This window comes from Lagopus muta, chromosome 20 (genome assembly GCF_023343835.1).
Source record: "Lagopus muta isolate bLagMut1 chromosome 20, bLagMut1 primary, whole genome shotgun sequence".
NCBI classification, from domain to species: domain Eukaryota; kingdom Metazoa; phylum Chordata; class Aves; order Galliformes; family Phasianidae; genus Lagopus; species Lagopus muta.
The window spans coordinates 7,594,317-7,614,553 of record NC_064452.1 but is presented as its reverse complement, the minus strand read 5'-3'; the positions used below and the strand labels follow the sequence as shown (position 1 = coordinate 7,614,553).

Below are 20,237 nucleotides of genomic sequence, written 5' to 3'. Positions count from 1 at the left end.
CCCCTGCTGTGTGCAGGTTGCCAACCAGCAGCCCAGGCTGCCCAGAGCCACATCCAGCCTGGCCTTGAATGCCTGCAGGGATGGGGCATCCACAGCCTCCTTGGGCAGCCTGTTCCAGTGCCTCACCACCCTCTGGGTGAAAAAAAAAACTTCCTCCTCTTACATGGGAATCCAGGAATTGGGGCATCTATTCATGTGTAAGGTCAGGGACCTGCAGGAACTGATGCATCCCTGCTCTGCCATTTGCTTGTTCTCAGCTGGGGAAAGAGCAGGAGGAAAGCCTGCTGCCCCAGCTGGCGCTTTGCCCACTGCAGGATGGATTTCCTCCCCTGCAGCACCCAGAGCAGTGCCAAAGCACCTTTCACCCATTGAGAACCAGGCCCACTGTTCCCATTTGAAATCCCCTGGCTTCAGAGAAAAGTGTGGCTTTGTCAAGCTAATGTGAGCCTCTTTTTCTTCCCCCCCCCCCCCCCCCCCAACCCAGCAATTCCTCTTTCTTCCGAAGAGCTTTGACCTTTAAACGAAGGTGCACGCCAAGAAAAATCCAGAGCTTGTTATCAAGACAATCTGTGGCACAGGCTGTGTGGTAATGTCCTCCCGAAGTGATGAATCAGATCTATCAGTGTCTAGATACTAAGGCCTTTTTTATCCTTGCAAACTCAGGGCTTTCCAAATCTTTAAGCCTGATCAGAGATAGAGCACTACAAGAGCTTACTTAAATCTCAGCAAGTAGAAAAGGGGGCAAGGGAGAGAGAGATCACATAAAGAACACTTTTTTTTTTTTCTTTTTTTAAAAGATAAAACATAACTCTAGGTACAATAAAAGCCTGTAGAGAACAGAAGAGATCTTTGTCAGGAATGTATCTCATTTAGTCCCATTGTTTCACTGCATGCTTTTCTGAGAGAGAGCCATTTATCTTGCCTTTTTTTTTTTCCTCCCCAGTATTTTATTCCTCCTTTCCTGATGCCAATTTCCATTTCATTAGGAAATGGATCACTGATGAGGTGCTGGACTTGTCTCCTTGCAAGCAGACCTCAAAAATGGGGCAGTCAAAGAGAAAACAGACTCATGACCTAAAACTGGTCTTGCAAAAGCATTCAAGCTTTTATTTACATAGTGCTGTGTTACAGACAACTGTTGTTTAGTGTTTACAGCAGGCAGGTTCGTATTTCCAACTCAAAACACCTACAGTTAAATATCTTTGACATATGATGAGGTCCCAAAGGGAGAAGTTTTCGAAGGAGAAGAAAAGGCAGAAGAATTCCTGGACTTCCACACCATTTCCCATGTGGGTGCAGTGAGCTGGGCATTCCTGGTTCACAGCACATTGTCAGAATGCCGTACCCACGTTCCTGCAAACCGCAGAGGGAACTCTCATCCCCACAGTTCCTGCACTGAGCACACATTTGTGAGTGCAGTTGCATACCCAGACAAGGAGACAATCACATTTCTGGAGCCTGAGCACCTCTGTGATGAGACATAACGCTGTCATGGTTTTTGCACAGAGAAGCAAACTCCCAGAAAAGCCAAGTCAGCTCGAGTTTGACCCTTTGTTCAGCAGCGATGCAGGTATGCTATAGCCTACACCTCAATAACCTCAACCTGACAATCCCTGAAAAGCAAAGTCCTGGAACATCCAGCAATTCACTTTGGCTGCTTCAACAATAAGAGGTATTCCACAAAGAGAGAGAAAAGGGCAGGACATTGCTTCCCCAGCTTCTGCATGAGCTCACTTGGTACCCAAACTCCATCAGTATGGCATACAAATAAAACTGTTGCTAGAAATGCCTGCGTTGAAGCCTGAAATACGTGTTTGTTTTCCTGGCACATTCAGTCTGATAAAGTGCATTTCTCCCCAGCAACCTGGCCTCCTTTATAGCTTTTGACTACATGACCACCATGATGCTGCCTTCACAACTTCCAGTTACAGTTGTGTTGAATTGCACTCTCACAGTGACAAAAGAAAACAATCAACATTTGCAGAGTCTTGTTGGTCAGCATTAGAGCTATAAAGAGGATCAGAGCCTGAGTATCTCCTTCATGGGGAAAGGCTGAGAGGCCTGGGGCAAAGGGTACAAACTGGAACACAGCAATTTCCACCTGACGAGGAAGAATGGTGAGGATTAGAGAGCAGTGGAACAGGCTGCCCTGAGAAGTGATAAAGTCTCATTCTCTAGAGATACTCACAATGCACCTGAATGCTTTCTTGCGTAACTTATTTAGGGGACCTGTTTGAACAGGAGGTTGGATTCTATGATCCTCAGAAGTCCCTTCCAACCGCTGCAGTTCTGTGATTGGAAGGTTAAGACATATAACACACATGTTTATCTTACATGGCTTCTAAGTAACTAACCTAAAGCACCCTCCCTTTCACAATTATATAGCATTTTGTAAAAAATAACTGACACACTCTCAAGATGTGTGCGACAGGGCTGCTTATAACCTTATAAAAGAACACATAAATGGATTAGGAGCAATACCAAGAAGCTAGAACTCAGAGAGGAAGGCAACAATTATGAATTTAGTCTCAGGTCTGGCCCAGTTTGCCTCATTTCTTCACACACCTCTTTCTGCCTCTGCAAAATTTGGTTAATCGCCCCTAAGGGACAGGGCTTCTTTCATGAGATGCAGGTAGAAAGCCTAAGATCATGGTTCAGTCCTGATTATCCACACAGCCTCTCAAAGCATTAAAGAAAACCCACCAAGACATACATTAACTCAAGCACTGTTCCACCTTCTACTTCTCCTGGGAAGTGCTTTAGCTTGGCAAACTGCATTGCACAAAGTGAATCAATTTTTAACTTAATTCTGCTTGTAAAGAAGCAAGCCTACTTCACTGATTCTGATGCTGCATGGTTGGAAGTGCTATAATGGGATGATAACAGCAGGGTGACAAAGTCCTCGGCTACAGCAAACCAGAATGAATCCAAACAGAGCAGATGAAAGAAGGAAGAGAGCTGCTTACCTTTGAAAGACCACAGGTAGGCAGGGATCTCCAGCAAAAGATACTATTACCTCCACTGCCAACCCTTAAATGAGGTCCAGGAAGGGGTGGATCCTAGCTCCAGTCACTCAGGTGCATTGCATACACCTGCGCTGCCCTGGGTTGGTCCTGCCTTTCCCTAGGTGCTCAATCACTGCGTTAGGCCATGACTTAGCATCTCCACTGCAATGGTTTACTCATGTTCCTTATCTCTCTGTCTTCCCTCTGGTCCTTGTTTTTCTGTTTGTATTAAAGGATTTCCGGGTCAGGATCTATCCTTAATTACTCTTTTCTTTTTTTTTTTTTTTTTTTTCTTCTTTCCCCCTCTGTATTTTCTGTACTTCTGCAATTGTTTAGCTTGTAGTGCAGAGAGTTTTCAGTAATGAGTTTGAGTGCTTTTCCTTGTGGCCAGTTTTGTTACTTCTGTTGCTGCTTTCTCTCCTTTACGCTGGAGCAAATAAGGAAATCTCCAATGAGTTGTGCATCAGCCAATTGATTAAGTGAAGTACCTTTCCGTGCAGTAATTACCACTGCCTAAGCTATACTCAACCACAACAAATCATTTTTATTTCTGTACGCCCTGCAACTTGGAGAAAGAAGCACTAGTCATGGATAGACAGCATATGAATTGCCAGAAAAATCCCAGGTTGTGTACAGATCATTTATAACCCAGCCAGCCCAGTGTTTGCAGAGGTTTTTGCCCACTAAATATCTCATAAATCATTGACTTCCTTTAAAAAGATAACAATAATTTTAAAGAGGTAAGTGGGATTGGTCTGGCTCATTATATTCTCCCTTTAGGGCAGGGAGTTGAAAGTTTTAATTTTCTTTCATCAATCTAAGTCATCACCCAAGGCTGGAGTGTGATGTTTGACTTCTCCTACTGGAAGCCTTAGGTAAGATGAGAACTGAGCGCCTTCCATTGAGGTCTCAAGACTCGACTCCACTTGTTCAGGAATTTGGGCTGTCTGAAGACTGAATACTCTGAGCTATGTGTAATACCCCCCTGTTAAGCCCACTGTGGGATCAAGGCTTCATAGCAGCGGCAGTAGAGCCAGCTGCCTTTCTGCTTGTCATGGGCTTACAAGGAAAGAGAAGGGGGAGGTGACACCACATTTGTGATCAGGACGTCACAAACTGGAATGAGTGTGCAGGCACTGCACAGCAGAGCCACGAGTTTGGCATGTTTTAGTAGCACTGAACTCACTGCATGTGTTTGGTAGGGTTGGTTTGCGCTGCAGGCAAACAGGGGTTTCCATACATCTGGCCACTCATGCTATTTATTCCTCTAAACTAGCTTGCTGACAGGAGTCTGGATAATTGATCTAAATCCTTCAAATCCAAGCAAAGAAGATAACGTGACCACAAACTGAGATATGCAGCACTTAGGGAGAGGAGAGGTTACTTTTCCTCCAGAAGAATGCACCTACCCTCCATGTGCCGTGTTGGTGTAGAGACCAACTCCCCTGTCAAACAAGGACTGGATCCTTACTGCACCTCAGTTCCACTTTCCATACCTGAATCCCACTTGCTGTTTCCATTGGCGTGGGGACCCCAGTAGACATTTTCATGTTTAAGTAACAGAGGACTCTGGAATCCTTGTTTATGGCTTATGGCTGATGCTCACATGTACAACCATTCCAGCCACCACAGCCATTAACAGAAATAAATGCAACCCTGAGCTGAGCAATTTTTTTCTATTAGTCTCATGTTTTTTGCTTTTTCTAAAGACAGCTTCAATTTCATCTTCTCCCCAAATGTACTTATTATTTAAGAACATTAGCTGAATAATTTATATGCCTAATTTTAATATGTGAATTGTTTCATTGTTATTTTTTATTGGAATTGACTTGTTTTTAGCCAGTTGTAATGATTCTTGGTATTCCTATAAAGAACAGAGATCTGGGGAGGAGCTGTGTGAAAAATACTGAATGACCCCTATAGTCCATAACATTATGGAAAAAATATAAAAACAGACTGAGACGAGCACAAGGCATCAAAACAGGAAAGATCAGAAGGCAGAAGTGGAGAAGAATATTACTGAGTCAATGATGACCACTGCTTGATCATATTCCTGAGTGCTTTAGAGAAATCCAGGTAGGAAGGAATTCAGCACAGCCACTCAGGAGATGTTGCAGGACTGAAGTACATCAGTGTTGAGCTTTCTAGTGGCATGCTTCACATCTTCAGCCTGGAAAAGGAAGTATCATTCCAATATATCAAAGGACAAAGCAACGTGGAGCAGGCAATATTAGAAACCCATTTAATAACGATTTGACATTCTGGCAACAGCTTGTGGAAGCATCAGTACAGTTAGGTTTCCAAAAGCATCTGTGCACTATAGCATAAAGACAAGATGTTTTTCTCGGCTACACTTTCGCCTGCTGAAATTGTTGGCTTGTTAATGTTTGCATATGGACTCAGGGCTGGAGAAAGGGGCTGTTGCCTGGGCAATGCTGCTGGTTTGCCAACCGAGCAAGCACTCAGTCTCCCCCGAGCCTCCTCTTCTCCAGACTAAACAATCCCAGTTCCCTCAACTGCTCCCCATCAGACTTGTGCTCCAGACCCCTCACAGATCCGCTGCCTTTTTCTGGACACTCTCCAGGGCCTCGATGACTTTCACATTGTGAGAGGCCCAAAACTGAGCACAGTACTCAAAGCTTGGCCTCACCAGAGCTGAGTGCAGGGGGACGATCACCTCCTGCTCCTTCTGGCTGCACTGTTTCAGATAAAAACCAGGATGCCACTTCTTTGGCACCTGGGCACGCTGCTGGCTCACATTCAGCCAAGCATCAATCAACACCTCCAAATCCATTTCAGCCACGCAGTCTTCCAGCCTCTCTGCCCCAAGCTTGTGGCATTGCCTGAGCTTGTTGTGGCCAAAGTGCAAGACCTGCTGCTTAGTCTTGTTGAACTGGGCTCAGCCCAGCAATCAGCCTGTCCAGATCTCTCTGAAGGGCCTTCCTAACCCTGGCAGATCGACAGTTCCTCCCAACTTGGTGTCATCTGCAAACTTACTGAAGATGCACTCAATCCCTTCACCAAGGTCATCAATAAAGATAAAAACAGGCCTCAATATGGGCCCTTGGGGAGCACCACTCGTGACTGGTTGCCAGCTGGATTTATCTCCATTCACCACCACTCTAAAACATTAAATATTCTGCTCAGGATTTTTGGTTTAATACTTTTCTAATTGATTTTTTTTTAACAAGAAAATACAATAATATTGTGCATATAAAGCAGTCTGTGCAAGGCCTTAATTTTGCATAGATACATCAAAGGTAACATTCATTCATTTTGCACATCACTGATCTGCATGACCTTTACACTGTAATTCAGCAAGAAAATTAAATATCTAGCAAAAAGCTTTGAAAGAACAATTCATTAGAGAGCACCTGGGATGTGCTACACGTAGTATTGAGTCCCACATACACATACATCTAATGGGAAGCTGTTGATATCCTTTAATGCCAGCAGTGAGCACGACAACAGCCTTTTGTGGTAAGCAGGTCAACCTCTGCCGTACTTCATGAGCCTCTCGAGAAAACAAAGGCAAGTAGCTTCACCGATGTCATTCATTCCTTTTAACCACCTACATGGCATTCAGAGATACTGTGTCTATATGCTCTGTGCTGCTCTTTTCATTCCCAGCTTCTCCACACCCCTCAGTTACACAGCTAAACCACCCCAAACCCAAGTCCCCCCTAACCCATCCTGCATCAAACCCACCAGTTTTACTCCCTACTGGCCTCCTCCTTCCCAGAGGCACAACCACGCAGCTTGAACAGAGCACTCAGGTGCTTCTTCTTGCCTGGTTCCTGCTGCCAAGGACAACATGCTGCACTCAGGGCTGTTGGCTGCTTCCACCTGTCTCACAGCAAGCACTGTTTGTCACTGTGCCCACACCACATGGATTCAAATCCTTGCACTGGGCAGGAGAGGCAGTGCCTACAGCGCCGGGCTGCTCAGCAGGCAGCCAGGTGGGTTTTAGTCTGTTTAATCTCACTGTGTTTTCAAACATCTTGCCTAGAGCAAAAGGCCTGGAGTTCCCACCATGGGGAAGCCCTATCACACGAGGAGCTTCTCCATGAGCTGCAGCATAAGGCAGGCTTCAGCCGAGCTTTAGCATCCTGAACAGAAGCATCTTCTGTTGCCACACAGTGACCCTTTGTGACATTGCTCAATAACAAGCACAGACTTGAGGAGAGGGGGGCTGGAATCATTAAATTGTAAATCCCTTTAAATGCAAAGATCAAAGGGAAAGTTTCAATCCAATGACACATAATTAAAAATGCAGACGTGAACAGCTTTGATTCATGAATGCTTATGCACTTTTAAATTGTTGCCAGGGAGATCAGGGCATGAGAAAATTAAAAACCATTACGCTTCAAAAGGATAAATGATTTTCACAGCTTTCTAACATTATTTCCTGTTGCGCAGATATTTGTGTGCTTTAACATTTCCCCCGCCCTGCCTGGGCAGATTAGTTCTGAAAAATGTTTTCCAGAAAATGTTCAGGACTCAATGAGATTAAGGGGAGATTAGTGAGCTTGTTGGATGGAGAGCTCCCATTGATAGTTAATGGTAAATGCCCAGGGCACTGAAGGAGGAACCCCCTCACACACACATTTTGCCCTTTTACCCACGTTTTAATTTGAAGAGCTACGACCTTTTAATTCATTATTCTTTTCCTAATTGAGCCGGTACAATACAATAAGATACGGGCCATAAGCCAAATCTCCCTGAAGTTAAAGGATATATTTCCATGACTGTAGTGGTTTCAATCTGTTTGTTTAACATTTCTCACTTGTAAAAGTCAAAGCACTTAACTGAAAGGAAAAGCCTGCTTCCGACTTTACGAATTAAAAATTGAGCCATATAAATTGCCTGATTCTCAAACACCGAATCTCAGAGGCCAGAGTGAATCTGGGAACATCGAGCCACAGCAATTGCTCCCACCTCGGATCCATGCCCAGATCTGCCCTGCTTCAAAGTGCACCTTTAACACTCCTAACTGGCATCTAGGAAGTCCTTTGGAGGGCTTTAAAATCATCCTGATCTCACCAGATGTAAGCAGTTTTGCTTTCTGCCTGTGAGTGTTTAGAAAAGAACTTGTTGGCCAGAGATGTACTGAAGAAATTCAGCTGAGCTGATGGTTTGCAAAGAACTCATGCGCAGTGTTTTTGACAGTGGCCTGAAAGCATTTGGGAAGACAACACAAAATCCTCAGAGCAAATTTAATGCTGGACTCACATTGCTTCTTAACCATGGCTTCACAAAGGTTAAGGATGATTGGATGAAATATTGAATCTTGTAATGCACGCAGACAGATGTTAGCTGGCCTCTTCTCCTGATGTTGGAATACAGGGACAACATATCTGCAAATACCTACAAATATAACTTCAGAAGTCTCCACATCATGCAGACATCTTTTGTTTACGTGTTTGAAGTTATACAGGATGAGTCCCGCTATTCAAAGGGTGTATCCTTGGGAAGAAAGGGTAAATATAGTCACAGGGACACAGGAGCTCCAAATACACCAGAAAACCCATATTGAATCATAGAATCATAGAATGGCCTGGATTGAAAAGGACCACAATGATCATGTAGTTTCAACCCCCTGCTGTGTGCAGGGTTGCCAACCAGCAGACCAGGCTGCCCAGAGCCACATCCAGCCTGGCCTTGAATGCCTGCAGGGATGGGGCATCCACAGCCTCCTTGGGCAACCTGTTCCAGTGTGTTGCCACCAATATCTGTGGGGAAAACCTCTTCCTGATATCCAGCTTAAACCTCCCCTGTCTCAGTTTAAAACCATTCCCCCTTTTCCTATCGCTCTCCACCCATGTAAACAGTATTGGTTATATGCTTTAGACCTTTAGGACTCTACTTTTTTCTAATAAGGGAAGTGTGGCTGAAATATGTATCAGGCCAACTTGCTCCTCACTCTACTGTGGCATTTCTCAGATGCCAGTCAAACCAACCTTCACAAAATTTTCCCTAGGGGGGAAGAGCCAGAGATAAGTAGCAGCAGTCTAAGAGTTCAGCATGGTTCAGCAGCCATATGATGGTGAAAGCAAAACCCTTTTGTATTTACATCTGAACCAGACATTGTTTCTGTTTGAGACTAGGTTACTTCTGAAGTGTCCCCAACTAGCAGCCAGCTCAGACTGAACATAAGAGGCCATTCAGAAAATGCACTGACGCCTGCCTTTGTTACCCACGCATTCAGTGTGACCATCTCTTCAACATCTTTATCAGTGACCTGGATAGTGGGATTGAGTGCACCCTCGAGCCTGCTAATGACATAAAGCTGAGTGGTGCAGCTGACACAGTAGAATGTCGCCATCCAGATGGACCTGGACAGGCTAAAGAAGTGCATCCATGAGACCCCAATTAGGTGTTTCAACCCTTGCACTGAGCTCTATCCAATTTTCTGGCTCTATTACTTTTTCTATGACTTTTTGTATTTAAGCATATTTAGAAATAAAAATTGGACAGCAAATTCTTTTGAAAGAGAGAAACTTCCCATTGACTTCACTCAGCTTTGGATCAAATTCATCCATGTGTGTTTTTGGCAGCCACTGATTTCTAAATTTCTAAATGTAAAGACTAAACAGAAGGTGTGATATAACCTACCCCTTTCTTTTATTTATTATTTCTCATGTCCAAGCAGCATAAGACATGATGAGTTTACCTTCCTTTCAGTTGGCATTTGTTCAAGAGCTCGTCAATATGATTCTTTGCTTACAGTTATTGGATCAGTAGTGTAACTACATAATTCTAAAGAAGAGATGGACTAAGAAGCCCAGCAGGGCTCCATCTTGAATTGCACAGGTGCCATTTGGCTGCCCTTCTTCTCAGACCTGAGGTAAGAAGGGAGAAGATGCATGACAAAGATGACTCTCAGTACCTCTGAACTACACACTACTACACTCCTACACAGCCCCAGCTGTGAAAGGATGGAGAGGAGTTGCAGCAATCCCAGTCCTCTCCAGCATGCTACTCCTGCAATTCCAATTTCTGCTGTTATCAGCTCTGAGCAGTGATGTACCAAAAGCATGTCCACTTCTTGCATATTGCCTTGGAAAAATAGGCAATACAGTTCTGAGAAAACAGATGCAAAGACAGCCCTGCATCATGAATCTCAGCTCAGCCACCAAGCTGAATATTGAACTACTCTGTTCCAGCTCAACAAACTCCTCCAGCAATCTAGATTTTGCTGTTTGTTTTTTTCCATATGTTCTTTCACTTCAGTTGTAACAAGAGTGAAGTGCCATTCAAATATTTAGGCCTGTTCCAGGAGCTGGTGGTGTGACATTCTGACTCACTTCACAGTCATTCTGGTCCCAGTAATGATTATCTCTGCACAAGGGTCACTGAAAGTCCAAGCTCCCTGTAATTCCAGACAAGGGAGAATATAAATGCCATTTGAATTCACTGGTTTTCAGTAGAATTTTATGAACTCTTTGACAATTTTCAGCAGCTCCATCTTATCATGCTTAGACCACCATAGTTTCTGACCACCTCAGTGGTTTATCAACATTAAACATCGAATTAAAAAACAAACAACATAAAAAAAACCACTCCCAGCTTGACCAGAGTCAGGACCATCATGGCAGAGATAACGAGAGCTGCCAACTGCCTTTCTGCCCAACTGGAAATTACTCAGGAATGTGCTTTCTCACCCTCTGGAGTGGTCGGCAACCATGTGTCCTCTGTGTCTGCTTCCTCTGCTCAGCTCATCCTTGAGTTGGAGTGATTGGTTTATGTTAGGATAGAGAATATGTTATAGCTGAGTTCCTAGGAGAAGCACATCTCTGCACTGAGACTCCAGAGATTTGCATTCATCTTCTGACTCCATCTCTGACTTACAGGATGACCTCACATTCGCTGCACATAAGGTAGAGATGAGAATAATCAAGTAGCTACTTATGTGTCAAACACTGAAAAGCTGGGGGTGAGCAGTGATGAAGAACAGTGAGACATGATTACTAATAGCTGCCATGATTATTCCCAAACATAAGCAATCTCATAACATTGCCTTCATTTGGCAGAACACTGCCTGCGATCACTGAGAGGAAAACACTCTTTTGCTCCAGTGTTTTATTGATAACTGAAAGGGGAGATAGAAGCGGAATATCTGCATTGCCCCTGCAGACAAACAAAATCCCCACATCCCACAGGTAATTACCATCTCCTAATTGGGTTTGAAAACAGGAGATTTGAGTCTGACTGCACGGAGCTTGCACCAAAATGAACAATTACTTGTGTGAGGGATTCAGTGCTTTCATAACACAACCAGACCAAAAGCAATGCCAAACTGAGGCGTTACCTGCAAGCTTTACAGCTACCCATTATGGACCTCCACTAACAAGCTGGTTGCTTTTACTAGCTGGAATCAGAATCTATACTCACCCTACGTGTGGGTTTTTATCTGCCACTTCACGCTTGTTACATCATTTTAACTAAAGGCAATTAATATGAAAATTAAATTTAATAGCTAAATTGAGCTCCAGACATAACCCAGCCCCAGAAAACTTATGGGGCTGCAGCCCGCAGCACAACCCCTGTCTCTGTTGGAGGATGCTCTCCACCCCTCCCTTGGTCTCGCTCATCATACCCCCACACAACAGCCAAACCTGAGGATTTTTAAGATGCTGTGACAGGCCAGTCCCTTTTCTTGCTGTTGATGCATGAAAAGATTTTATAGTGTGGATAACATCTCAGAGATCAAAAATAGATAGAGACACAATGTAGACCCCTTCAAAAAATCCAGCTTTCTGCCAGCAGCTTGTCACATCTCACACCTGATACAGGAGGAAAGAAAAACCTCTAAACCTGCCCATGACCTTGGGGCTTGATTTCTTAGTGGCTTACTTCATAAAATATCTACCTTGTCAATCCAGACGCTTAATGATTCAGAGTCTGCGTATACTTTGAAGGCATAAGCAGTATCTCAGTGTTAAAGTATCATTACGAACAGGGTTCTGATATTTTCCAGCCTTCACTCAGCAGCATTCTGAATGTTATTTGCACCAACATTGTGACAACAGCTTCTTGCAGTAGATCATCAGCAAAGTCCGAACTTTCCACCCATGACATGCAGCATAAAACTCATCTACTTGAAATGAGCTGGCAGAATTTGAATTATCCTCCATATTTTCCATTACCGAGGCACCAGACATTTTGCAAACATCCTTTCAGCAAGAGACTATGTCAGTTTACTGATACAATAATCAACATAAATCTGCAGAACGCTTCTGCTGACATTGCTGATACGGAACAAAACACGGTGTTAAATGCACTCAGCCCTCATTCCCCCAGTGCAGCTTATCTGGAGTTGCTTTGTAGAGAGGATGTTGTGATTTTTATGCTGGTGTATCCAATTTTATATCGATACCTGCTGTGTATGTGTGGAGTTATAGCAGTGCTGTGCCCAAGAGCTATCCTTACTATGCACTGACTATGCTGTAACTACCTCCATCGTATACTTATAAACGCTTCCAAGCAGCGCAATAACATCTGTATTGATCTAAGAACATTTTATTGATTGAAGGCCGCAGAAGAAACCATATGAAACACGGGCACATTATTTAACAATGTCTTTCTAGTACTTGTGTTGGAAATAGGAACATGAGGCAGTTAAATTTTTTATCAAATGGCTCCCACTGAGATTGCTGTAAGGGTGCAAAGTTAAATTGCTGGGTTTTGGGTTCTCTCCCCACTCCTGTTCTCTTCTATACGGGGAAGAAAAAGATGTACCGACAAAAAATGCTTCTGGATGTTGACATTAAATGGACAAAATGCAATGAAAGTACATCTTCAAAATTCTACTGCAGCTGACAACGTGCAGTACCTTTCAGTTTGTGTCTTGCACTCCTGCTCAGGTTCTGAAGAGAAAGTCAGAAAACTTTCACAACATCTGACGACTCTGCCAAGAAATAGGAAATGTAAATAAAACCCAACAGCCTCGTGGGAAATTCAGATTCAAAGGCTTTCAGACTCAATCTCCATGCAGCTCTGCACTTCCTAAGATTGTGGGAGCTTTCTCTTGCATGAGAAATCCAATTCTGATTGTTTTAGCATTGACGTTGTGTTGTAAGGGGAATGATAACACAAGAAGTCGATGAAAATCTCAGTCAGGAAATAAGATGAAGTCAATGCTTCAGGGAAGAGAAAGGAAAGATACGATCCAGCATTCCGACATAGTTCCAAGACTGCTTGGCTACCACACTGTGGCCACATTTTGAACATTTCTGGTTACATCTGTTAAAGGCAGAGAAAAAAATGAATGATTTTGATACGATAGAAATGCTAACACTCAACTTCCAACATACATCAGTTCTAAGAGAAATCCACTCACTATGCAGGGACTCGAGGAACAAAAGACACTGTGAGGTTGGAAAAGGCAGTTCACAAGGGTATTAAACTTTTCTCTGTTGAAGAAATCAAGATGAATCGTGCTGCTCCCACTGAACCTAAGCTAGATAACTGAAGAAAGTCTTGCTCTGGCATTTTTCTACTCCAGAAATCAATACCACCTGCCAAATAGCATCTTCTAAAATGCCTTTTGCCAGGTTTAGATGTGGGAAACCCGTGCGTGAGCACACAGCATGCAACCTGCTCCTGCACCTCCACAGACTCATCACATTCCTTGGTAAGACTCTTCACACCCCATTTCCACACCAGCATCATGGATGTAATTCACAACGGCACGCTTTGACCCAGCTTTGTCAGAAGGCCTGCTGCAAAGATGAAAAGCACTGCAGGAATACTAGCGAGGCTTGAAAGGAATTTCTTTTTCCAGGCCATCCAAATTTTCAGCATCACTGTTTTTTTAAACCTTTTTCCAAAGCACAGAAAAAATAGTACATATAAAACCTTTCCTTGAAGAAACCCCTTCCAAGTCTGGATTGCATTAATAACTGTATTGCTCATTTTGGAGGACCTGTTTCAGCCCCTGGTTTTAAGTTACATAATTTAAATTATTTTCCAATGTTTCATATTGGTACTTTCAGGAAATAAAACAGTTTATAAAAATCACTTGCTATTCCTATTTCCTTACAAATTAATGCATTCTTGCAACTACCAATAAAAGGATCACTTTCAGAGTAATAAGTCGTAGGGACACTTTTAGAAAGGATTCTCTCCTTTAGAAATAATGGCATATGACAAAAACTGGAAATTTAAGGACGTTTTAAGTGCGGAAAAAATGATTTATGGTTTAAAATGGGATAAGCACAGCTTTGAGCACTCTTTCAAGCAATGGGCTGGAAGCACAGCTTGGCTTCAGGCTGGACTCCTGCTCAGGGGAAGCTGCAGAGCCTCTGCTGATGGAGGCACTGCCCTGGGGCCCAGGGCAGCTTCTAGCTGGACCTCACATATCCTATAATGTTCTGGATAAATCATCTCCTACCTTCTTTTTGCATCTCCAGCAGAGGGATAATGACACGTTCATCTCTACTTTATCTTCCATATTGAAGCCTGGTCCTTAGGTTGAAATCCTTGCTTTCTAAGAGACAAGGTACAGAACAGAAGAACTTACAGTGGGTAAGCCTGACAGGTACCACTGCAGGCTGAATGCATGTAGGACTCTGAAGGAAGTTTTGAACAATGAGAGTTTTAACGTCAGCAGTTTGGTTGAAAAAGCACAAACCCAGTGAGATCTGAAGCTGCCACTGCAACAGATGAATCAGAGCAGAGGACTTGGAGTCAATGGGGGAAGGGCTGAGTCTGGCAGCAAGAATGCAATAAAGCTGGGGAGGTTCACAGAAGTCAAATAGAGCATTTCACAAACACACAGCAACCCCCTTCTGTCTCTCCTGAAAACGTTGCAGGGACCTGAAGTGAATGAATGGAAGACATTGCCAAAACTGACACCCAAAGGATGCTGCAGCAATGATGGAGGGTAACTCGCAAAGCAAATGGATTCTTTTGCTGCTTTGCTACTGGAAGGAATAATTTTTTTTTCCAGTTAGCTACAGTTCATTAACTGCTACCATTCAGTGGTTCTTATTTTAATTTGTTTTAATCATATTCAAACAGGTTTTTTTTCCTTTCCTTTCCTTTCCTTTCCTTTCCTTTCCTTTCCTTTCCTTTCCTTTCCTTTCCTTTCCTTTCCTTTCCTTTCCTTTCCTTTCCTTTCCTTTCCTTTCCTTTCCTTTCCTTTCCTTTCCTTTCCTTTCCTTTCCTTTCCTTTCCTTTCCTTTCCTTTCCTTTCCTTTCCTTTCCTTTCCTTTCCTTTCCTTTCCTTTCCTTTCCAGCACTCAGTTAGAGTGTAAGTTCTGGCCTAGCTATTGAAATACATAACTAATTTACTTTAATGACTACGATAGGACATCTAGAAAAATTCAAACCATCCCATCAGTCAGAATGAACGTTTTAAATCTCATCTCTCAGAAGGGAAATGCTGCCTCATGCAATGGTAAAGCTAATGGCCCACTCTTTCAGGTTTTCTTTAAAAAGTTTTGAAACACCTTAATTAAAACCCAGAAATGCTTGTTTTGGGAAGAGAAACAAGAGAGCTTCCAGTAACAAAGAGCTAAAAATCCACAACTTCAGATCTCAGCAGCTGGTTTCCAAGTTTGGGGTCTGTGGAACTTGAAGCCAGTAGGCTGCAATGAAGACAACCTTGCCAAAAGACTGAGTCTTTCTATAATTCAGATCATAATTCAGTCTTTTATCACTATCTGTGCAATGTGCATTCTCATGGGACACCAAGAGATCTCTTCATTTCTACTTGTGTCAGTTTTCTGCCTTTGGATTTGAACTATGTGCAAGAAAAATTAGCTGCATTTCCAGAAGAAGCAGGCTCCAGAGTGGAATAAAATGCTCACGTATTTGAGGATCAAATGAATTAGTGCTGATATTTGCTCTTGTACTACTCTAAGTATGAGGTATGGCCCTACGTAGAGCAGAATGATGGATGGAAGTGTTCTGTGATAGTGATTACCTCATAGGAAAGGGGCAGAAATCGCAGTTATTCCCATTGATTTCTTTCTTTTTCACTTGAAGGGGCAAAAAACTCTGAACTTAGATCAGAGATGCCATGAGTCAGATGTAATAAATTGAAGCCACCTAGAAACGAAACAGAAGCAAAAAGCAATAGCTTTTTTGTCTTTACTATCTCATGATGTTTCTTTGTGGGCAGAGGATTACACAGCATTTAAACTTCAGATTGGGATAAAGTGGAGAGTGTTGTACTTCCAGTTCTCTCGATTCAGAAGGGCTCATGTTGATGAAGAAAAAATGAAAACAATCCAGGAAACACAAGGCAAACTTGGTGCTCTTCCGTTATTCGTCACTGGAAGGTTATGGTTACACAACAGCATAAAGCCAAAACAAACAAAACCGATCACATATTGGGGAAAAACACGTGCAGAGACCAAAACACAGAGAAATTCCTATTCAAGTTATATGGCACAAGCCTAACATTAGCACAGTTCCATTTTCTATGATTGTGGCCATCTGTCTGTAAAAGGGCAACAGAAATAACTATTGACAGACAAAATCTGTCCATTGAAACTTTCCTAGCAGCGTATCAGATCTTGGCACCCAGCACAACTTCATGGCCAGGGATCACATTGCAGGGTGGAGCGTTCTGCTGCATGCTGGTACGTCCAACGTAAAGAAAAACAGAGTGCAAGAAGTCCAAATTTATTCAAAGGGGTGGATAGTTTATTTAGAGCCACAAATGCTTTCAGCAAAATTCCTGTTGGTTTATATGTGAATAGAGGAAGTGAAGTAATTTTGGGAAAGGTGGAATCTATGGCAAAGCAATTGTTTTGATTTGATTATTCCAATAACAACTGCCCCAGACTGGTTTCCAGCTAATTTCATTGCAACTAAGCATCTGGGATTTTATTGCCATCATTTTTATTATTTTTATTTGTCAAAGTCTTTTTTTTTTTTTTTTTTTTAACCCACTGAAGCTTCTCCTTTGCCTCCTGATCTTTCAGACCATTGTAAATGTGGGACAATACACCATCAGCCACAAAAGAGGCTATTTCTTAAATAAATGGATGGGGTCGTTTTCATTTATTTGATAGCTGCCATCCTCCACCCTTTGCTTTCCTTTGCTGTCTTTTTTGATTGCCTTGTTTTGAAGCCAGGCAATTTGTCCCACACAGACTGCTGTTCACAGGCTAATTAGAATTTTAGAAGTAATTTAAACACCCTTTGCAGTGTGATGTTAATTCCCTCCAGATTGCTGGGAACATTAGCTTCAGTGTTTGTTTATTTTAAGTGACTCTAAAATATCAAACACATTAAAGGTTACACCAGCTTTGGGATAATTCACCTTTAACGATAAGTTCATTACAAAAGTAAGCATCCTATTTAACTAGCACTTCCCTGTGCTCCTGGAAAACCTCAACCCAAAGGCCTCATGGCTGAACCATGCAGCAATAGATCTTGGTGCAGCAGAGGCCAAGCAGGGGACACATCTCCTGGCCATGATGCTTGCAGTAAGACTGGCCCCAGGCACCACAGCTTGGCCAGCCAGGCTGTAAGGCAGCAGCCAGGACTGCAGAGGTACATGGCACGGGAGAGCCTGAACCAGATTAGAGAGGGATGTGCTCTGACCTCCTTGATGTTGAGACTTTGAACTGAAAATTACTCTATGCAAACTGTGTAGACAGAATTTGTTGCATGAGTAATAATTATGATGCAGCAGGAAATAGGGTCAGGAATTGGGGAGGAAAAAAAAATGGGGGAAAAATTAATGGCATTTCACAGAAAAGAATTAATACTATATTTTCTTCAGTCTGAAGCCATTTCAATTATCTTTTTCTCTCTCCTTCTGCAAAGATAAACAACCATATGAAAAAAAGTTAGCACATCATCCTGCACTTTGCAAACATCTTATTTGTGCAAACAAAAAGCTAGTGTCAGTGGAGATCTGATATTCCACAGTGAGCATGATTATAAGCAATGAAAACTGAAGTAAGCATGCCAGGTAAGTGCACAAGGTGGACACTGGTAGCACCAACCACCACTTCTATATGCCATCTTGATGCTCTGATTAAGTCAGCTGGGAACATGAGTCGCCATGCCTGGGTGGATGCAGCTGAGTATCCCCTCCTCAGCAGGGTGAGCAGGCACCTAGAGAAGGGCATGTGCTGTGTAGCAACACATGGTGCTTCCCAGGCACTGAGCATTTTCAGCTCATGGGAATTTCTTGAGGCTAACATCATTTATCCACTTAGTAACACTCAACAGACATCCCCTCCAAACACTGTGCGGACTCTCTGGAACCCACGTGCTCTTCCTGCAGATAAAACAGCCTTTGGCGATGTGTCAGAAATATTAACACCTCTGTATGCCTTCAACATAGCTGCTACCCCTTCCGTACCTCCTGGGTTTTGTACTATAAAACCAGCAAAGAAATGATCCCTCTCCAACTGCTCTGAACCACTCACGATTTTGTTGTTGTCCTTCTCCAAACCTCTCCTCTGTCTAATAAATAATAAAACAGTGGATGCAAGCAGCAGAAAACACCCCAGTAGTGGGATGTGGACCAACCATGCATTTACACAGTTGCATAGTGTTGCCTTCTGCCTGTTCATTTCTCAAGGACCATTTTTTATCTACTTTTCTGGCAGCTATAAACTACAGAGCTGACTTTTTCATGAGATGTGTGCATGCTCTGAACTCCCGTGGCACACACTGCTCGCACAGCTATAGCACTTCAGGAATGAGTGGTCTGGCTTCCTATTGTGGTTACCAGCACACCGCTGTAGGTTTATAAAAGCCAAGCACTTCTCTATCAGCGTAACCACATCTGTACCAGCTGAAGTGCCTGTTAGTATAAGAATTCAGAGCAGAAACACTTAGTGAGGCACAAGCCAGTACGCAGACCAGCCCCAAACCAACATATCATTTTACTGGCTTGAAGCAGCAGCAGGAGCTGCTTCAACCAACGAACCCAGCTCTGCTGATATAAAAAATACCCCCTTGCTTCTCCATTATTAATTCTTCGTGCTTTTGTTTACCCCCAGAAGAGCTTGTGCACTGTGCTCAGTCTGTTACGTATCAAAGCATTAATGAATAATTTTTAAATCATAGCCTGGCTGGAATCAATGAGATTGAGTATGCAGCTGAATCAACTTTCAGCTACAAAACATTTACTGATGCCTTATATAAATCTGGCATTTTCCAAGAGAAAGCACAAGACTGTGCAGAGCACCACAGGCCCAGGTCACCAGACTCCCAGGGCTGCATTCGATACACTCAAAAGCCTTTGGGAATGCTTTGTGCTTCTGCAAATCCCATGCTAAAGCTCCAGAGAGCCTGACAGAGGAAAGCCAATGAGAACCAACTCAAGAAGCAGCATAAAGGAACATGAGAAACACATAAAAGCCTGTAAAATGCACATTTGCAAGTGTAACTAGCAGATAACAGAATAATAAGTGAAGACAACAACTATAAATAAAAAATCCCTAAACCAGCGGAGACTGCAGGTCTAACATATTATTTTCCAAGTCCCTAGATAATCCTGTAGAATCAGGAATTGCCAATTGACTATTCAGGCCCCTGGGACAGGAGTCAGTGCACAGCGATGCAAAGAGCTGTGCCCTGCAGACTAAAACCTACAGAAGCCAGATCTTCCAAGTGTGCTGACAGCAGGGCATCATGGTTCAACATATGCAACATGTTCTGTGCTCAGTCACGAGATGGAAGTCAAGAGCTTGAGCCTACAATAAATAGATCTCAATACAAATGTGCCAGAATGCAAAATCCATGTTCCATATTCAAGGCTACACTCATCCCTCACCTCCTAGAATGAGTTGTCCTGTCCTGTGAATGGGGCAGCACTCTTCATTCTCCTTAAGAATAGTCATGCACAGATCAAGCCAGACACCCCTTAAGTGAGATGCAATGTCCTCTTTCCCAGACTGAAGTATGTGGAAAAGCCAATTGCTGAGCTGATGTCAGCTGAGAACAAGCCCTGCTCAGGCATCTGAAAGCTTAGAGACAGAGGCACTCTTCATTCATTTAAGGGTTGTGTAACTGATAGCGAAGGAAAGAACACTGCCAGTGAAGAAATACAAGGAGAGGAGGAACACCATGACTAATAAACACAGAAAATAATATGAAATTTTCTTCTTTACTACACTCAGTTAAAATGCTTTAATTTCTGATCAGTCTAGCTATGTTTATCTGCAAACATAAAATTACATTATACGTCCCTTCTGGTGGATAAAACTGCAAATAGTCAACAGCATGCAAAAATAATCAGGGCAGCAAGTGGAA

General features: G+C 42.9%; 2 long non-coding RNA genes across 2 annotated transcripts; both read right to left on the bottom strand.

Annotated features, from left to right (window-relative positions):
• Positions 1-1,132: 1,132 nt before the first annotated feature.
• Positions 1,133-2,994, bottom strand: LOC125703092 (uncharacterized). Its single transcript, XR_007380763.1, has 3 exons — positions 2,967-2,994; positions 2,189-2,289; positions 1,133-2,101 (listed from the first exon to the last, which is right to left on the bottom strand). It is a non-coding gene; the product is annotated as an uncharacterized LOC125703092 (long non-coding RNA).
• Positions 2,995-12,656: 9,662 nt separating this feature from the next.
• On the bottom strand, positions 12,657-19,867 carry LOC125703096 (uncharacterized). Its single transcript, XR_007380768.1, has 4 exons — positions 19,759-19,867; positions 15,937-16,061; positions 14,401-14,496; positions 12,657-13,250 (listed from the first exon to the last, which is right to left on the bottom strand). It is a non-coding gene; the product is annotated as an uncharacterized LOC125703096 (long non-coding RNA).
• Between the last annotated feature and the right edge of the window lie 370 nt (positions 19,868-20,237).